Source organism: Euprymna scolopes, chromosome 9 (genome assembly GCF_053919585.1).
Source record: "Euprymna scolopes isolate OS-2025 chromosome 9, ASM5391958v1, whole genome shotgun sequence".
NCBI classification, from domain to species: Eukaryota; Metazoa; Mollusca; class Cephalopoda; order Sepiida; family Sepiolidae; genus Euprymna; species Euprymna scolopes.
In genome coordinates, this window is record NC_136490.1 from 877799 (window position 1) to 898928 (window position 21130).

At 39.1% G+C, this 21130-nt stretch overlaps 1 long non-coding RNA gene and 1 pseudogene across 1 annotated transcript in view; both read left to right on the forward strand.

The window, feature by feature from the left end:
- LOC145284981 (uncharacterized) overlaps nucleotides 1–18670 on the forward strand; it is a 77891-nt gene extending 59221 nt beyond the window's left edge. Inside the window, exon 2 of the long non-coding RNA XR_013868917.1 lies at nucleotides 18234–18670. This is a non-coding gene — a long non-coding RNA (uncharacterized LOC145284981). The remainder of the gene's footprint in view (nucleotides 1–18233) is intronic.
- On the forward strand, nucleotides 13595–13768 carry LOC145285408 (U2 spliceosomal RNA; annotated as a pseudogene).
- Nucleotides 18671–21130: the final 2460 nt, after the last annotated feature.

The following is a 21130-nucleotide window of genomic DNA, read 5'->3' on the forward strand; positions in this document are numbered from 1 at the left end:
TCGATTCCCAAAGTATTGGAGAGAACTGCGCCAAATTTATCAATTATATGATATTTTTGCAGAATATTAACCGTGTTATCGTCGGAATTTTCCGTGTACATAAAATGCCGGAATGTACGGAAGGAAATTTTCAGAAGGGTTTTCCGCGTAAAGACTGGCCAGTTTTTTTTTTTCTCAATGAAAAATATATTATTCTGTTATTATGAAGATCATTCAATGAAAAATTAATTGAAAAATAAAACCAATATTTTTTGCTTTTGTTACAAAGAAAATTCAATGAATAATTATTGAATAATTTTTTACGAAACTTAAAAAATCAAAATTCATATCAACAAAAGAACAACCATTTTAAAATAAACTTTATCTATAAATATTTATTTTTTGAATAACAAACAACTGAAAGTAAATATAAAACAAGTATTTTTACATTATTTTTTTTCTTTTTTATTATTTTTGTTTGTTCAAATCAAGATAAATATTTAGTTGATTTATTTTTTAATAAAACTGATAATAGCAAATAAATCGTTCCTTAAATGATGTTGACTGATGTAATTTCCGTGGCTCAGCGTTTCTGAATCTTTAGGTGTTTTACGTATACTGCCCGGAAAATTCCGATGAGAGCAATCATCGATCGATATCAAGATAGCAAGATTCAGATTTGAATTAAGATTTAAATTCTTTCTTATTAATGAGTTCAACTTACGATAAAAGAAATACCATTTAAAATCGTTGCAAATCATTTCTTCGTTTACATATTTTAAAACTAAACATTAATCAGTAGTGAGTAATATCTACGTGACTACCGACAATTTATATATTTTGAGCTGCATTAGAGGAATCGAAAAGAACACATACACAGAAATATATATGCGTTGGGACTCGGCTGATCCAACACCAAATGTTTGTAAGGGGTTAAAGGGGGATTGGAATATTTCAGGATCTCTACTAGAATCTAGAAACATGCAGAATTTACAGGAATATTTGGAACGCTTGTTCTTTATTATGCCCGCACGTTTTAGCTTAACGAATCTTTCGGTGTTTTACGTATACTGCCCGGAAAATTCCGATGATAGCACGGTCTTCATTCTGCATAAGTACGGATCTTACTTTTACTGCCTATAAGTATATTATTATAAATGAGCACTTATATCTCCCAAATGTATTATATGAAATTATGAGGCGTTCATTGTATCATTTCAGCGATATATTTGTTGAAAGGACAGAAACCTTAGAGTAAATCACACTGTTGTTATTGTTGCGATTATAATGATTGTTGAGTGTGAGTGTGTGACGATGTAGGTAACAATGTAAACTCACTGAAATCTCTATCACTATCTCTCTCTCTCTCTCTCTCTCTCTCCATCTATCTGTCTATCTATCTATCTGTCTATCTATCTACTAATATATAAAAGTCACTCTGTGTGTCAGTTCGTTCCTTATAGGTTGCGAAACGGCTGGGCCTATCTTTTGCAAATTTCACACAAAGCTAATTTATAATTCATTCATATGCCAGTGTTCTTAGACATGTTTTGTACAAAAATTCATCCGATAAGTATCGATAAATATCGGAAATGGAAAAAAGCCGATCTTAAAAATAGCTTTTCTCGTTTATAGATAAAAAGAATAATTTTACAAGGGAATATTTTACGTTACACCGGCAAGAAAGATAATAACATTTCAGCAAATCATTTCTTCTTTTAAAAAAAAGAGGTTTGTTATGATCTGGAGATATAGCTTAGTAGTAGAGCATTCGACTACAGATCGAATGATTCACTTTTCAGGTTCGGGTGTACATTCCCATTTTATTTAAATTTTTTCTTATTAATCAGTTCAATTTACGATAAAAGAAGAAGTACCATTTAAAATCGTTGCAAATCATTCTTCGTTTACATATTTTAAAACTAAACATTAATCAGAAGTGAATTGTTCAGGGCATTCATCGTCAAGTCCTAGTATCAGCTGATATGATATTGTAAACAAACACAGACAGAATTTGGTAAATGATATCATTTTCATTTTTTCATCTTTTTATTTTCTTTATTTTTTAAATATTTTTTGCGAAGTTCCATCATTACTGATCACCACAGTGCTCTCACACCGACCACCTAACATACATTAATCCTTGTCCTCCAGTGGCTTTTGGGCCTTGATAAGGAGTGAATCCTTCTACTAAAAATGATATTTAATTTTTTTATTGAGTAGATTTAAACGCTGGGGATCTGGATGTGTGGGCATTAAACATTGCCCAATTAAGTCTGTTTCTGATTGTTTTTTTTTTAATGCGGACTGATTATTCATGTTATTTGGATTCTTCGAACTATGGTTCTCATATTAAGTGCTATTTCCAATTGCAATGACCCATGGCTTAGTGGATAAAGTATTTCGTTTTCAGTTGTGATATACACTCTTTTGAAGATTGAAAGTTCAATCTTAAGTGTGAACGACACTCCAAATACAATTGCGAATTGCTTATGAATGCTGCACAGTCATGTCTGACGGAACATACTACCCCTGTGGATAATAAAGTGTTTCGTTCAAAATGCAGGGCAGATTCCAGAGTTCAAGAGAAAAATTCTAATATTCGACAAGAGGGCCCTGGAGAAGATCAGAGATTACATCGACCGGAACATTGTGCAAATAACACTCAAAATGAGAATAGTCGTCCGAAAAGTAAATAATACGAACTGCCCACTTAAGTATGGCTCTCTTATGACGCAACCGTCTTAAGGAGTGATATTGCTCCCCATTGGGGAGGTTAAAATCCCCTAAAACTCTGAGTAAGACCGGGTAAATATGCTGAGATTGTCCGTTAAGCGTTAATCGAATCCCGGGCGCAGCGGGTGACCTATAAAAAGGGGCGAGTTTATTGTGCTTTGTAAAAAAATAGACAGATATTTTTATTGTTTAAAACAATGACAAGAAATGTCAGAATAATGTAGAAACGAGATAATGTACTTGTTGGCCTGAAGAACCTGGCCCAGATATTCTGGGTCTCTGAGTAGAGAAATTTAACAGAATTTGACCTCTTGGGGTCGTGTGAACGCACAGTTGAGACTTGGTCTTAGATTTACGAAACGGCAGATGATTTGTGGAAGTGCACACACGCAAATGGATCTGTGGATTTTCCTAGAAAACGTGTCTAGCCCTAGTTGGTTCAGCAGATCGCCAGAACCACCCCGTCACCTTAGTATAAGAACGGTCACCCAGGTCGAAATAGACAGGTTGAAGCCAAATCTCAAGAAAGATACACGCTCCCAGAACGCCCCAGACCCCACCATCTCCATTCATCCTGACCGCCATCAAGAGAACGCAGAATAAGATTTTGTTAGAACTTTAATATTTTGATGACCTGACGATGTACATATGTAAAAACCTGTAACTTTTGTGAAATTAACTTTTTCGTAGTTAGAAAACCTGACACTGTCTTCTTTCTTTTCCGGTGCGCATGCGAAGTTTTATTTTTGCTTTTCGGTAGAAATCAACACGAAGCTGAGGCGCTAAGAAATTATGTGAAGATCTCTCGGTAGAGATGATCACGTGCCACAGTTTTCGATGAGGTTAGAAACCAATTGCTGACCTTGAGCGGGAGATCCTGTCACATCTGTAACTAAGAGAATTGATTTCCTAGATCAATGCTTGTAGATGTTCGTAAAAACATCGGATCCTATTCCAGAAATAGTTTTCTTTTTTTATCAGATGTTTCGACTTAAAAGTTAAAATTCTCCTTTTTTTGTTTGTTTGTTTTTTTTTGTTCTGACTGTTTTTTGTATATTTGTTTGTTTGTTTGTTTGTTTTTCATTCATGTGCATTCTACTATTGGCTTAGTAGTATCTCCCTATAGTTAATATAGCTAAACGTAAGTAGTATCTACGTGACTACCGACAATTTATACATTTTCAGCTACATTAGAGGAATCGAAAAAAACACATATATACACAAATATACATGCGGTGGGACTCGGCTGATCCAACCCCAAATGTTTGTAAGGGGTTAAAGGGGGATTGGAATATTTAAGCGGGAGGGCATCTTCAGGATCTCTACTAGAAGCATGCAGAATTTACAGCAATATTGGGAAAGGTTGTTCTTTATTATGCCCGCAAGTTTTAGCTTAACGAATAAAATAAGCGAAACTAAGATTAAGGCGAAAATTGACAAAGCGTAGCACTACTGAAAAAACAGAAACATGATAGAAAAGTTCTAGAGTTCAGAATCTAACCCAGATGACACCAACCAAGAATGGATAAGCTGAAATGGAATAGCTAGAAATATGTACAGAACATGAAACAAGTCATCATCATCATCATCATCATCATCATCATCATCATCATCATGCAGTCCGTCAGTCTTGATGATGACTAGTCGGGGCCTCAGTGCTTTATCCTTCGGTGTTTGCGTAGTCCTCTTTCTGTGTGAAATGTCCGGTCACATGCACCGCATATGTGGGTGCCGGGGTTGTGTCGTCGATAGTCTCAGCTCTAAGGCTTCTCCAATCTTTCTCTCTATTCCTTCATTTCCTTTGTGGAGACCGTTCCGCCAGCTACTCCTTTCTTTGGCTTGTTCCTCCCAACTCCCGACATTGATGTTCATCATCTTCAGGTGCCGCTTTGTTACATCTTTGTAGCGAAGCTTTGGACCTCCTACCTTGCGGGTTCCATTTTCCAGTTCCCCGTAGATGATCTTTGGGATTTGGTTGTCTTCCATTCTAGCAATGTGTCCGGTCCATAGTAGTTACATAGTAGCAAGGGTAGTTTCCACGCTGTCTAGGTTTGCTCTCCTGAGAACTTCTATGTTTGATACGTAATCACTCCATTTGGCTCTTCATGATCAATCTCCTTATGTGTTCCCTATACAGAATGTAGGTCTCTGCTGAGGACAGCAAGGCTGGCAGGATGACGGTTTCTAGACTCTGCACTTTGTATCTAGCCAGATACCGGTCCTTTTCCAGAGCCGTTTTTCTAGCTTACAAAAGGAGGCACATAAACTGTGGATGCGGCAGCTTAGTTTTTTGTCAGCACGGTTGTCAAAGCTTAGAGTGCTTCCAATATATTTGAAGTGTTAAACATCTTTTAGCACCTCGCCGTTATTATATGCTCTTAGGAGTCGTTGTTATCTAGCGAGAGCTGATACATCACTTCTGTTTTCCCCATGTTGATTTGTAGGTCAATCTTCCTGGCTGTTTGAGAGAGAGTAACAACTATCCTTTGCATCTGAGCTTGATTGTGAGCTATCAGAGCAGTGTCGTCTGCGCACAGCAGTTCTGTTATCAGCTCCTTCCTAGTCTTGGTCTTGGCCTTCAGTCTTGCAAGGGTGAACAATTTGTAATTGGAAGACACCTTCTTCGATGATTTGATGAAGCAGTTTTGGAACGGTTGTCAGAAATAGGGTAAACAATACTGGGGCCAGTATGCACCATTGTTTGGTTGACGTGTGTAGCAGAATTAGCAGTAACCAAAATGAGAAATAGAGAGCTTACCTCGGATACGTCTGTTTTAGGCTGAGAGGAAGAGAGAGTTCCAAGATGGCGTCCATGGGATTTTATTAGCGTTTACCCAATGTAATTATCGTTGAATCACGTCTGCTCTCGCGCGATTATGCAAATACGTCGTTCCCGGCCGCTATAAAGGCAGGACACTGGAAAGGAAAGGAAGCGTTCCGCAGATTGTGTGTAGGTGATTCTGGCGAATAGATTGTGCTTGTTACGACCCACGTGTCTGCAAGAAGCGAGCTTTTGTTCCGTCTGTTTTTAGTTGTATTTTTTTGTTTGTTTTGCCTACTACATTTTTGTTTCAAGCTATTTCGGCGCGACTATGGCGAAGGTGCGGATAAGCAGCGATATTATCAAGCTGTTCTCTGGCGAGGGAGACGTTGTAGCGTGGCTGAAAAAAGTGAGACTTGTCGCACAACTTCAGCAGGTGGATGATGTAGCGAGTCTGCTACCTTTATATCTGGAAGGTGATGCACTGGCGCTCTACATGGAAATGGAGGATGACGATCAAAGAGAAATAGACCGGATTGAGGCCCGATTAAAGGAGGCATTTACCGACGACGCGGTTGCAGCATACAGAAAAATAACTATGGTTAGATGGGCTGGTGAACGTGTGGATATTTACGCCAACAAAATCAGGCAGTTGGTTGGATTGACCGGATTCACAGGAGATGGCTTAGAGAGACTCACAAAATTGACTTTCGTCACTGGGTTCCCTGACGCTATCTCAATTGCTCTTCAACAGGTGTCAAACATCAAAGTCCTGACCATGGGGGAACTAATGTCGAGAGCAAGAATTTTGACGACGACTGGGGAACACAATCAGGACGTGATTGCGGCCACACGCTCACCCAACAACCACAGGGCCCAGAATATTCCTGTTAGTGTGACCTGTTTCAAGTGCAATACGAAAGGCCACTTTGCAAAGGACTGTCGAAAACGTGGAACACTGTGTTACCGTGGCGGTTAGAATGGACACTGGGCTCGGAATTGCTCGGGAAACGAGCACGGGGAGGACGCATAAGCGCCAGTCTCCTTCCCCACCAAGATGCGAACACGACGCTCCCGGTGATAAGCATCCATGTTGACGGGACGCGATGTTTGGCGCTTATTGATACACGATGCTCTAGGACTATTTTACATGCAGACCGGTGTCGGTTTTGGAGAAAAACGAACGTAAATGTCAAAACGATTAGTGGAATGTCCCATGCGTGCTGCGGTGTTGGAGCGGTCTCTGTGTCCACTGACGAAAGTGTGTCTGCCAGAATCGATGTGTTGGTGGTGCGTGGCAAACCGCTGGGGTTTGACTTACTTCTAGGGATCAACGCCATAAAAGCTCTGGGCGGTGTCGTTGTCAACCCTACAGGATCAGTGCGGCTGGGTCTCGGACACGCTAACTGGAAAGGCGCGAGTGCGCACCAAAGCAGCAAGCGAGATGCTTATTAGGAGGCGACTAAGCACTCTAAAGGAGCTCGTGAAAGAGTACGGGCTGACAGTGGACGTGACGCTGGTTCCATCAGCACGAAACATTGCTGACCGATTGACTATAGAACCACAGACGTGGTTTGAGGCAATGAAAAAGAAAAACGGTCTTGACCCGGTGATAGGCGCGGTTCACACAGACGAGCTGGATGAGAGTCAAATCATGGCTATTCACAAAGGTAGTGGACATCCGGGGGTGCGACGCACTACCTACTTTGTCAGGAGAAGTTGCCCAACCACGACAAAAGCAACCGTTAAAACGGTCATACGGAAATGTGAGGAATGTCAGTCCATTGACCCAGCGCCAGTCAGGAAGAAAAAGGGAAAGCTGGAAGTTAACGAGAATTGGCAAATAATTGGAATGGATATTACGCATTATGGCACCTTCCATTTTTTAACTCCTACAGACTCTGGTCCATCGCGTTTCTCCATTTGGAGGAAATTGGCAAGGCAGGACTCGGCAAGCGTGATCCATCAATTGGAAACAGTGTTCCTCGAGTGTGGCTCGCCGCATGAAATCCTTTTAGACAATGACACGGCTTTCTGCAGCAACGCATTCCAAGCATTTGCACATAAATGGGGAGTTCATTTGCGATTCCGTTGTGCGTACGCTCCAGCCGGGAATGGCATAGCGGAGCGATGTCACCGTACAGTGAAACGAATAGCGGCTAGAATGCACTGTCCCATACAGGAAGCTGTCTACTGGTATAACATCACACCAAGAGACGACGCATCTCCCTTCACTGCGCCTGCCAGCAGGATTTATCGATACGAAGTTCGAGTAAAGGAGACCAATCTCGTAACTGCGTCCGCAGATCCCAAGGACAGCTCTTACCAGATCGCGTGCGGGTCAGAAGACAGCAAAATCGATGTACCACGAGGTTCGGCAAGGGTGAGGTGACCAAGGTAATCAACCCTCAATCGATTTTGGTGGACGGTGTGCCTCGCCACGTGAAAGATCTGCACCCTCGCCATTATATTGTTACATCGGAGGAAGAGGAAGACAGTACAATGTCTTCTGAACGAGCAGATAGCATAATGCAGGACGATGGAGAGCCATATAATGCACATACTGAAGAAGTGGAAGAGGGACCACCCGTCGGGTACTCCTTCGTAAAGACGAAGGAGTACCCGACAAAGACGGACACTGCCCCCCTGTCCCTGCCCTGATTGTGAAACACCGCCTATGGAACAGACTGGCGGCAATAACGGTGGTAATGAGGAAGATGACAAGGAGGAAGTGCTGCCTCCGGTTCTTCGAAGAAGTACCCGACAAAGACGACTGCCCCCCTGCCCCGTTTGTGATCATGAGATCAGGGGGGAGTGTAGCAGAATTAGCAGTAACCAAAATGAGAAATAGAGAGCTTACCTCGGATACGTCTGTTTTGGGCTGAGCGGAAGAGAGAGTTCCAAGATGGCGTCCATGGGATTTTATTAGTGTTTACCCAATGTAATTATTGTTGAATCACGTCTGCTCTCGCGCGATTATGCAAATATGTCGTTCCCGGCCATTATAAAGGCAGGACACTGGAAAGGAGAGGGAGCGTTCCGCAGATTGTGTGTAGGTGATTCTGGCGAGTAGATTGTGCTTGTTACGACCTACGTGTCTGCGAGAAGCGAGTTTTTGTTCCGTCTGTTTTTAGTTGTATTTTTTTTTGTTTGTTTTGCCTACTACATTTTTTTTCACTTCCAAGAGTTCGTTTTCTAGATTCTCTACTACAGTTCCTTCGTGAAATTGTTTGATGATTCCCACGAAGTAAATGGGGCATTCGAATACTTTAAGAAATTTCAACAGCATTTTTTGCTCAACCGTATCAAATGCTTTGCGGAAGTCTACAAAGACTATGTAGAGCTCCCGGCACTGTTCAATGGCTTTTTCTTTAATCTGCCGTAGGCTGAAAATCATATCTATTGTAGATCATTCACGCCTAAACCCGCACTGTGTTTCGGTTAGGCCCCTTTCCGCCAGTTTTGCTAGCCGAGCTTGCACCACTTTAGCCATTATTTTCCCGGCAATAGTCAGCAAGGATATACCTCGATAGTTGCTGCAGACCTTGTGGTCACCTTTGTTTTTATAGATTGGGGTGATCATGGCATCTTGGATTCTTGTGGCAGTGTTTCTTGTTACCAGCATTTTGCTATTAGTTGGGGAAGTTCTCTTCTGAGTTGTTCTCCGCCGAAAGTGTATATTTCAGCCGGTATACCGTCAATGCCTGTCGCTTTTAGTTTTGTTAATTGCTTCTCTTACTTCCCCAAGAGTTAATGTGTCATTCAGGCCCATCTGCTGGGGAAAGATTATGTAGCAAAAGTACAAGAGAACTGAACTCAAAGTAAATACGTAAGAAAACTGACGTCATTTAATGCTCCTCCCTCCACTCATAACAAAAACGCCGTTGTTCTAGTATCAGGTTAGTGCTAAAGAAAATAATTTGGAAGTGGAGACGGAAGTACACCATTGGACATCAACTACAAGGAAACGAAAAGTAATGGAATTCTGATTTCAAAGAAAACTAAGGATGTTAATAGCGATAACTTATTTATTTTACTAGAAAGAACTCATCGCTTATCAAAGTACAAAAGCCACTCGATGGTAGAAGTTAATAAGTGTCAGAGGACCGGTGAGACATAATTATGATGATCGGCTGTAGTGGAAATTGGACAGTGTTTGTTTGTCAGGTAATTGTTTACATTAAACTTGAAAACGGCCATGTTATAATAAGTTGAAAAGCAGCCCCGTGGTGTTGTGTTTCGAAGATAGGTAGTGCTAGGAAATGAACTTTGCTAATGAAATTTACATGTAGTTTTAGGCACAAATAGAGAGCAAGGGGAATTGTTGATAGTTGTTGGAGATACGAGTGTTTGCTGCAAATGTTCTACGGTGGGGGATCATAGATAGAAGCTCAGGTAAGCACTTGCCATGAAAATAACGATAGAGCAGATGTAGACTCGCTTGGTAAATGGCTCTTGCGAGAACACGATGATTTGCAATGGAGATCGAAAGAAAGGGAGAGTACTATATGTTTTTGCTAATGAGCGATTCTTGATAACGAATCGTGTCAGAACTCCTCGTAAATTCATATTTATTATGATTTTCTCGGATTATACGATGCTCGCACTAACATTATATAAATACAAACATGACAGACTTGTTCAATATATTCACTCGATCTATTGAGAGGTGACGACACGGACTGACGATCTGGATGTTTCACAAAACCCACTTTAACTTAATGGCAAACTTTACGTGGTTCAACTCATAAGTACTCGATATCTTTTTAGAAAGAATTCTATCTAGAAAAATGTCAGGGAAACCAATGCCAATAGTAGAATCTTTGGATTCATACTGTAACATAGAATGGACACGCGCAGGCAAATGCATGCAAAATGACGTCACCGGAAGGGAAAAATAAAGACTTTTAAAAGGAGTTAGAGACAGAAATAACGTTCGATATCACATCGGAGAAGACAATCATGTAGGTGACGTCATGGCCGTAACAAAAAGGAAATAAATGTCGTTGTTAAAAATTAGTTGAAGTTCTTTTCTATTCTTTGTTTCCGTTGCGACTGAAAGGATAACGTGTTGGTTCCCGGATTACGTTACAATATGATATGATATGATGCTGACTTGAGCCTTTGCAAACAATACAACGGCGAGAAAAAAATAATCATTAATAATGATTGCTACAGCAGTGAATTTTTACTTTCTTATAAAACACACTTTAAAGTTTATTAAACAATATGAAGGAGACTAGTATGATACATTAGTTAGAATTATTTGTGCTTACTTGATGTAAATTATAATTAAGTAAAGTTAGACTTTATTTATGTAAACGTTAAAGTCCAACGTTAACAAATTCCTAATGAACCGCCCCCCTTAAGTAAACACTTCATCAAATCTCCACACTAACGTAATGTACTTGCAATAACCCTTATCCCTGAGTGGCTTCCGGGCCTTGATAAGTGGTGATCACTGTGTAAAAAAAAAAAAATTTCATTGCTTAAAATATAAACAAATGATTTTGTGATATATAAATTTTGCTCATTTTTCTTTATTCTTCGTTGATTTTCCCGACGAAGATAAAAGATTTCTCGTCATTTTTTGGAACAAAATTAAAATATGAATACAATTTAATTTTTTGGAACAAAATTAAAATATGAATACAATTAAATTTTTTGGAACAAAATTAAAATATGAATACAATTAAATTTTTTGGAACAAAATTAAAATATGAATACAATTAAACAAAATTAAAATATGAATACAATTAAATTTTTTGGAACAAAATTAAAATATGAATACAATTAAACAAAATTAAAATATGAATACAATTAAACAAAATTAAAATATGAATACAATTAAACAATAATAGAACAAAAAAAAGTAACTAAAGAATGTGGTTCTTTTAGAAATTTTTTATCTCCCCTTCCTCATCTGAAAAATTTTGAAACGTGATTATTATAATCGTGTTCAACCCATACGAAGCACATTGCCACTGAGACGAAAGATGCTACTATAAATTAGAGAATATATCTGCAGGAACGCTCTAAGTAGGGAGTTGAGCAGCAAGATGTCTATTCTCACTACACTTAAATTTCTGCATGTTAGCACAATCGGGGAAGCAGGATACAGGAAGAGAATTCCAAATTTTCGCAATTTGAGGAAGAAAATTTTCGGAGTAGAAGGCTCTCCGGCATCGAGGGATCTTTACAGTGAAGGCGCGAGATTTTGTTGCTTGTCCGGGTATTTACAGCGAGGGGACACCAGCTCCTAATCATATTGTATTTATTACCTCGAAGCGAAATAAAATGATTGATTGAATGATTATAACTTTTATTTCAAGCAAATATCGCTAAAATATTTCAGATTTAAAATAAACTTCACGAAAAATATTGTACTCGATTCTTAACACGTATGCCTAAACATGAGAAAATGAGTGATATTACAGTTGAAAGGTGTACAAAGAAAAGTAACTCAACTAATCAATCGTGTGAGTATGGTTAAAGTGTAGTATCTGTTCTGTACTTAATTGAGAAAGAGTAATGCTTTACGAGTGAAGCACTTGTTAAAAAATTTTGATCTGATTCAGAGTTCCTCATTTTAGGAAGTGAGACTTACACTCACATTAAATCGATTTACTTTTGGTTTCCTGGGGAGTTAAATAAATATGAGCTTACAAAAGGGTCAAACGATATTCACTATCGTCATCAAGAGTCATTCATGAATTCATTGTTCTATTATTTTTAATGTTGCCCGGGTGTTCATAATATAAACTTATGTTTCTCGCTGTCGTAAAGTAGTTTGATGACGACCAGGTGCCACCTGTCCATCAAGTAATCCTTACCGAGCAAGGTGTTCTGATTCAGAACTCTATTCACGCTGTTTTTCGAATAAAAAAGTTTGATGTAGTTGCCATTACTTTCTTTGCTGTTGTACAGTCAGTAGGTTGCAGTTTCTTCCTGTCCGAGCAGTGACATACTGGACGATTATCCTGACAAATGTACTTAGAGGTATTTTCTGTTCAGCACAACGAAATACGAAACCATGAAAAGAATTATTTCTATCTACTTTCGTATTACATCAATCACCTGCTTTCCACGACCTCACGTTACCCTGATCGAGGTGGGGAGCTAAAAATGGGTTCTGGACCATGTCCAAGGGTCTCCCACAGACTAGTTGAGGGAAAGAGGCGCTTTACTTTTCCTTTGACAATAGTGGTTTCGCTAGCCATATATCATCTATAAGTATACACATTCTTAGATTTAACTACATTAATAAACAAAAGAATGATAGATAGCTTAATTGAGACAGTCAAATTAATAATTCGGTTACTGTGGAATAATTAGACTTCTTTCCTAATTGGAAAAGAAATGACAAATCATGTATTCTCGTAGTTTTAATGTAAATTATATTACGAATAAGCGGTACAAATTCAGAAATCATGTTAAAATTTAATTAACTTTTGAGAATATAAATGACGAATATTTTCCTAAGAATTTCATCTATTATCATTACTTTTTAGTCGCGTGTAAGCGACTCTATAAGTCACTCTGTCGGTCCGTAGGTCGGTCTGTCCATAACACTTTTGTGCTTGGCCTTTTTGGTTAAGATCAAAGGTCTGTTCTTAATAGATGCTGTTCTAAGCTTTTCTTGGCCTTTTGGCCAAGATCAAAGTGTAGTATCTGTCCGGCAGATACTGCAAGCAAAGACCATGGGGGCAACTCCACATATAAGACCTTGGTCAATGTAGGGGCAACCCTTCATACCAATTGTCACTATCCAGCTCCTCTACTCCTCGGGGAGTTGGTCCCCATTTTCCCTTAATAAAAAAAACATAAAAAATCGGCCTTGTGCCTAATTTGCTCAGTGGGGGAGCAAATAAATACAGATTTCTTGGCCTTTTGGGCAAGATCAAAGTATAGTATCTTTCCGGCAGATACTGCAAGCAAAGACCATATGTGGGGGGCAGCCCCACATATAAGACCTTGGTCAATGTAGGGGCAACCCTTCATACTAATTGTCACTGTCCAGTTCCTCTATTCCCCGGGGAGTTGGTCGCCATTTCCTCTTCACTCCTCACATAAAAAATCGGCCTTGTGCCTAATTTGCTCGGTGGGGAGCAAATAATACCATTTTCTTGGCCTTTTGGCCAAGATCAAAGTGTAGTATCTGTTCCGGCAGATGCTGCAAGCTATGACTAGCTATGACTAGCTATGACTAGCAAAGACCAGATGTGGGGGCAACCCCACATGCCTGACCATTAACCAGCTCCCATTTCCCACCTCTCGGGAGCTGGTCCCCTTTTTCCCTTCCCCCTCCCTTCACTCCTCACATTAAAAATCGGCCTTGTGCCTAATTTGCTCGGTGGGGGAGCAAATAAACACCATCTGTTCCGGCAGATACTACAAGCTATGACTAGCTAGGACTAGCTATGACTAGCAAAGACCAGATGTGGGGGCAACCCCACATGCCTGACGTTTAACCAGCTCCCACTTCCCACCTCTCGGGAGCTGGTCCCCTTTTTCCCCTTCCCCCTCCCTTCACTCCTCACATTAAAAATCGGCCTTGTGCCTAATTTGCTCGGTGGGGGAGCAAATAAATACCATCTGTTCCGGCAGATACTGCAAGCAAAGACCATATACGGGGGGCATCCCCACATATAAGACCTTGGTCAAGGTAGGGGCAACCCTTCATACCAATTGTCACTATCCAACTCCCCTACTCCGCGGGGAGTTGGTCCCCATTTCCCTTTCACTCCTCACATTAAAAATCGGCCTTGTGCCTAATTTGCTCGGTGGGGGAGCAAATAAGCCATTCAAGTAATTCTCCAGATTATTCAAGTTTTTTTTTGGAGGATTCCAGTTATTTTTTAAGCATTCAAGTCATTCTTAAGGTCATTCAGTTCATCCTTAAGTTCATTAAAGTCATTCTAAGTCATTTATTTAAGTCATTTCAGCCCATTTTTCGGTCATTTTAGTTTATCTTTAAGAATGTCATGTCAATCCTACATTCGCGCATTCATTCATTACACGTGAGTACGCGACTAATGGCTATCGGCCTTGTTTAAAAACAAGTCACCACTTATCAAGGTCCGGAGACTACCCGAGGATAAGGGCTAATGAGTGCACGGTACTCAATGGGACATATCGTAGTAATTGTTAGTAGTGGAAATTTGGTAAAGTGAATTACTTAATGGGGCGTTTCAACAAGAATTTGTTTACGTTGGACTTGAAGATGACCGTATTGTAACTGACAAGCAGGCAAACAGAAGAGAGTTCTACAGTTTTTTTTTTGTTTTGTTTTTTTTTCTTTTTACAGCAAATTGCCACTTTGGTGTAGGGGGCTACTATCAGGGACAACAACTACTGGGGTACTATGTAGGGATTTGGGCAGCAAGATGTCGGTTCACGCTGCACTTGAACTTCTGCACGTCAGTACTGTTGGGGAAGCAGGGACCTGGAATGGAATTCCAAAGTCTAGCGGTTCTGGGAAAGAAACTACTGGAGTAGAAAGATCTTTTACATCTAGGGATCTCTACAGTGTGGGGATGGGATTTTGCACCCTGTCGGGTATATCGAGGGTGTTCACGTCGTGGGGGCACAAGTGCTTGCAGTTCGTCAGAGCATTCGCCATTAAAATACTTGTAGAACAGGTAGAGGGATTCAACATTTCGTCGATGAGACAGAGGCTGAAGCTTAGATGCCAGTTCAGGGCCTATCAGATTTGCGACTCTTTTTTGAACCGTGTCAAGAAGCAAGAGACTAGTAGCCGATGCACCAGCCAAAATATGACAGCAATACTCCATACATAGGCGAATGGTTGCCTTATAGAATTACAGAATACTTTCGGGTGTTAGTAGTTTTCTAGCACGGTAGAGAGAGCCCACCTTTCTTGCAGCGACCCTGGCAATGCCCTCGATGTAATTATTCCAACTCATATTTCCTGTAACGTTAGGCCAAGGAGTTTGAAAGACGTACTCTCAGATAAAGAGTCGTTGGCCATTGCTATAGGTGGTAGAGAGGGTTTCTTGTAATTATTGAATGAAACTAGTTTAGTCTTGGCGGCATTGAATTTGACCAACCATTTTTGACCCCTACAGATTAGAGGTCTTCCTCTAGTGTTTCTGCCATTTCTTTAGAAATGTGTGCATTCGTCTCCCTGTCGTGCCTGTTATAGAGTGTAGTGTCATCAGCATATATACCGATCTCAGAGGCAATTTTGTCGGGGAGGTAATTTATGAATATCAGGAAAAATAGAGGTTCAAGAATAGACCCCTGGGGCACTCCCGCATTTATATCATATTGTTTAGATGTACGGCCGTCGAGGACAACCTGGAATTTTCTCTTATCTAAGAAGGATCTAATTATGTTAAGTATTCTACCAGTGATACCGTATGATCTAATTTTCCTGAGGAGACCCTCAGGCCATAACCTGTCAAAAGCCTTAGATATATCTAGAGCTACCACTCTGCCCTCCCCTGCTTTGTCTAGTGAATGGTATATACGTTCAGAGATTACAGTGAGGGTGTCTGCTGTGGAACGGGCTTGTCTAAATCCATATTGTTGGTCAGTCAGGAGTTTAGCATCTGTAAGGTGATGGACTAAAGCATGGTTAATTAAGGTCTCAAATATTTTGGCAAAAAGTGGGAGGAGGCTAATGGGGCGATAATTTGATGGGTCAGTCCTTTCGCCGGAATTCTTGAATACTAGTACAACAGAAGCAGTTTTCCAACAGCCCGGAAAGTAAGATTTATTAAGGCATTTGTTGTAGAGTTTGGAGAGAACTACTTCGGCTGAGCATTTTTTAATAGCACAGCTGGGATGAGATCGGGTCCACATGCTTTTGAAGTGTCAAGGTTTTTTTATGATAGCATGCACCTGAGCAGGGGTGATTTTCAGATCGTCTAGCGTGGCGTCTGTCCGCAAAGGAAAGTCAGGCAGTGGGTGGTTGGAAGGGTCCAGTGTGGAGTTTAAGGCAAACCGACTGGCAAGCATGTTAACCTTTTCGGTTGCTGAGCAAACAACCTCGTGATTGTTGGTTAGTGGGGGAATTGTTGATTGCCCATTATTTACTACACTGTTGTAGATTTTCCAGAAGTCTCGAGTTCCTAGTTTTTGTGCTTCGGTGCGTTTTTTAGTGGTTTCCGTAACTTCTCTCTTAGCTGTCGCTATTTCTTTCTTAACGTTATTTCTAGCTTCTATATACTTCAGTCTGTTTGAACTGGACTTATGTCGGTTAAATCTGCGGTATGCATGCTTCTTTTGAGCAATGGCAGATGCGCAAGTCGAAGTAAACCATTGGGGAGAGTGGGGCTTACTATAAAATTTCCGCATGGGAACATGCGCTTCGATTGCAGTTTTGAACCATTCAGTGGTCTCGTTTGCACTCTGTTCAGCAGGAAGAGAAAAAATATTTCCCCGAGGGGCATCTCTGATCAAATCTCCGATGGCTTCCCAGTCAGCGTCAGCCTTTTTATAATATCTCGTTGTTTTGAGCACTGGCTTTTCAATTTTTGCTCTAGAGTTCAGGGCGATTTCAACCATTATCACTGCATGATCAGCATTCCCAAGTGGGCTGTCAGCATTCGTTATACAATCATCAGGAAATGTGGTCAAAAACAGATCTAAAAGTTATGCGTGTTGTTCTTCCTGGTCAGGGAAACGGGTTGGAAAAGTAACAATTTGTGATAGGGAGTGAGATATAGAGAACTATGAGTTGTGCTAAGACAGAAGCTTTGTTCATGGAATCCGTGTTTTGCGAAAGTTTGGCAATTATATAACTTTTATTGAAGTAAAGTGAGTATCTCGATATTTTCATCGATAACTTTATTCCTGCAAAATCGATATTTTATTTGGCTTAGTCAGTTCATCTAGTGATTCCTTGCATCATACTGTTAAGATCACTAAACTGTAATTCGATTTAATTTCTTCCTGAAAATACTTTCACTAGATCGCAATTATTTCTATACATACACCATCGTAAAATGAACGTAACTATCTATTAGTAAATACCGAGTTCCTGTTTACTTTTCTCTCGATGAATGTAAATCTATACACAAGGCTTTAAATGTTGAAAAAATCTAGCTTCCAAAAGGTCACTGAACTAAAACAAAAACAACATGGCTTATAAACGTATTTTATGCGTGTTTTATTTTAAAATTTAAACAACGCTTATATCACGAAAAACACAACTCTGACTTTCATATCACGTGCGCCAAGCGTATTGTTCCGGCAATTTGAAAATATCAACGCAGACGAACAAGACGGGGATTCTGTACGAACTTTTTCTTCCATTTACCACCATGATGAGGGGGGAAAAAAAGAAAAAAGTGTATAAATTTTTGAAGATGGCGTCCATCGCTTAAATATTAATTTCAAACAAATAAATATTTGTTTATTTTACATAATATTGCATCGTGATTTGGTTTATAAACGTATTTCATACTATTTTATTTTGAAAACAAGTACTTTATTTATCATTGAAATTACCATACGATGATTGTTTTTTATTGTTTTCAGTAAAATAAATAATCACGAAGTTTTTGTTCGACACCTTACGGCGGTTTACGGAATATGCCAACGATAACGCCGTTCATATTCTGCATCAGTACCATTTGATAAAATTGACATATATATTTTTTTATTTATTTAAACTAAAGATGTCCAAAGTAAATAAACTTGCTATATAATTTATAAAAAAGCCAGTTGTTGATAAACGTTTTGCTTATCTTTATTACCTCTCAATCTTTTTTCTTTTCTTTTCTTTCAGCGAGATTTCAACAGTTTGCGAAAAAAGTGAATACAGGAAACACGAAGGAATTTCAGCAATGCTAAAAATGAATGGGCATTGAAAAAATAAAGCGTGCTGATCAGCTTTGGCCCTTCGAAAGTGAAATGAATGGGAAAAGCTGAACAAAGAATAATGCATGACGGCGCAAGGTCACACCTGTGCGCTGAGTTACATGATGAAGGCGGAGAAGGGGGTAGCATAAAAGAATACAAAGATGCCAACGCACCTGCGAAACGGGTTGAAATGCTATAAGCAATCGAGTGTCACCCTTAGATTCGGCGATCCTTCTCCTCACCCACACCCCTACGAACTTTTCTGTAAAACAACCGCTGCGATTCACGCCTTTGCCTTCTTTGAGACTACACTATTGATTATATTTGCCGTTCACTGCCAAGAAATGAAGTATTGAAGTTGTTGTTGTTGTTGTTATTATTATTATTATTATTCTTATTATTATTAATAATAATAATAATAATGATAATAATAATAATAATAATAATAATAATAATAATAGTTTTATTATTATTGGTACTTGTACTCACACTGACCAACATTAGAGTACTCACTGCGAATAATCGGTGGTTTTCCCTCGATACTGAGTGACAGCAAATCTCTCTAGATTTCCAGTACTCTCTCCCTCTGTTGATAAAATTTGCAACTGACTTTGCGTTATCACAACAGTCGCTTACCATTAATTTCTCACTGGAAGTGATCTGTGGTCTTCACTCGAATTTGGAGGGAGGCAAAATGCCTTCTCAAGATCCCAGTATTCTTTGCGCTCATCTAGTGATGGTCTGATTAGTATTTTCTCTACTCGATCCCTCCATCTTCCTTAACCTTCAATGACTATTTTGTGTGTTATAAGTCGAAGCTGATACCTTTTTTGAAGAAGGGTGGCACACAGTTTATAAAATTTCGTGCAGTTTCAGATTATTATTATTATTATTATTATTATTATTATTATTATTATTATTATTATTATTATTATTATTATCATTATTATTATTATTTACCCACTAGAAGTTTTCACGCAAACCATTTTTAATGAACGCCCATTGGCAAAAACGGATGGTGTTCCAAGAATTCTGAGTGACAAGTCTTCACAAATTTCTAGTGTCCGACCATTGGTCGTTAAAAATCGAAACGGAAATAACCTAGAATCTGAATCGTTAAGTTAATACCACGTGTATATACAAAATCACGTGATGACATCAATTCCATGAATTACGAGTCCTCACAGAGATGACACTAGGAAAATTTTGTGTAACTTACTTGTCATATTTTTCATAACTTATTATATATTTTTTCATAAGTTACTATATATTTTTTCATAACTTACTATATATTTTTCATAACTTACTATATATTTTTTCATAACTTAGTATATATTTTCATAAGTTACTATATATTTTTCATAAGTTACTATATATTTTTCATAACTTACTATATATTTTTTCATAAGTTACTATATATTTTTTCATAAGTTACTATATATTTTTTCATAACTTACTATATATATTTTCATAACTTACTACCTAGTTCTATTCACCCACTGAGTACTGGTGAAACAAATACTGAAAATCGATACATAATTATATCTCTATAGGATTTTATGTGAATAGACAAAAAAAAACGAAACAACAACAATATTATATTTTTAAAACGGATCAATAGAGGGCCGCATCGCTTTTTCAGTTGGGTGGATTTACTTGCTATAAGACGGGTTTTTTTATCATTTCTCGAAAATTCCGCGGATGACAAAACAAAATAAAATAAAGCACGAAAACAACAACAATATTACATTTTCAATTTTATATATTGTATCGTCTCATCACATTTATTAGCTCTGTGTCTTTTTTACCACTAGAGCGACTAAAGCAGGTCACCACCTATTAATTGAATAATGGGTAGACTGTATTCGTAAGTTTTGATAGGCTATCAATCCGGGAGAAGGAAAAATCCAATTCCAAACAGGGGTCGGTTGAACATGTCAGCCATGATAGGCAATCTAATCTAAGGGAAACAACTCCAAAAGAAAATTCAAGGTGGAGTCTGGTAGGTAGTTACTTAGACTAAACTGGCAACTCTAGCACTTGGAACAATCTCTGTCTCTTGCCATTTGATACGGATTTTTTTACAAACAAGAGATTGTGGACAACGCTGCGTAAGTTTTCTCCATTTTAAACTAATTCACACGCAAGTCGTGACATTGCATAAGTTGAGGGCCAACTATAGAACAAGTCATGTGGCGACAGGAGAGTGGCGACGCAGTAAGTGTGGATAAAATGGTGGCTGGAGCATGCAAACCTGCACACAGAGGGCGATATGGTCGTCTTGTTTTTGACCGCGGCAGCAGAGAAACTCAGCAAATCCCCAAGTGACTGAGCACCCCTCTTTAGGAATTCACTATTCAACTTTCATGAGAAAAGAGCTAGAAAAGGTGCCCTAAAAATTACTTGTTTCATCACACGCAATTGGAATGCCTGATTCAGTGGTCGACAGACAACAATCGTACTCTTCTTGACAACCCGAAAGCAAGTAGACTCGGGAGTCAAACCGTCCTGGTAGCTACAATATGGACATTACTGTTCTGTCTGAAACACGCATGGCTGAGGAAATTTAAGCATAGGGAACAAAGGCGATTATACCTTCTGGACCAGACGTAGTGTTGGAGAACGTCGAGAGACAAGAGTTGGATTTGCAATTAAAATCAAACACATTAGAAATTTGACCTCTCTACCTAGAGAGACTAATAATCGACTTTTGACAATTCGTTAACCCGTATGGAAAAAGAAGTCATGCCACACTACTGAATACATATGATCCCACGATCACTAATCCGGCAGGTGAAGGATAAGTTCTACCAAGAACTAGAA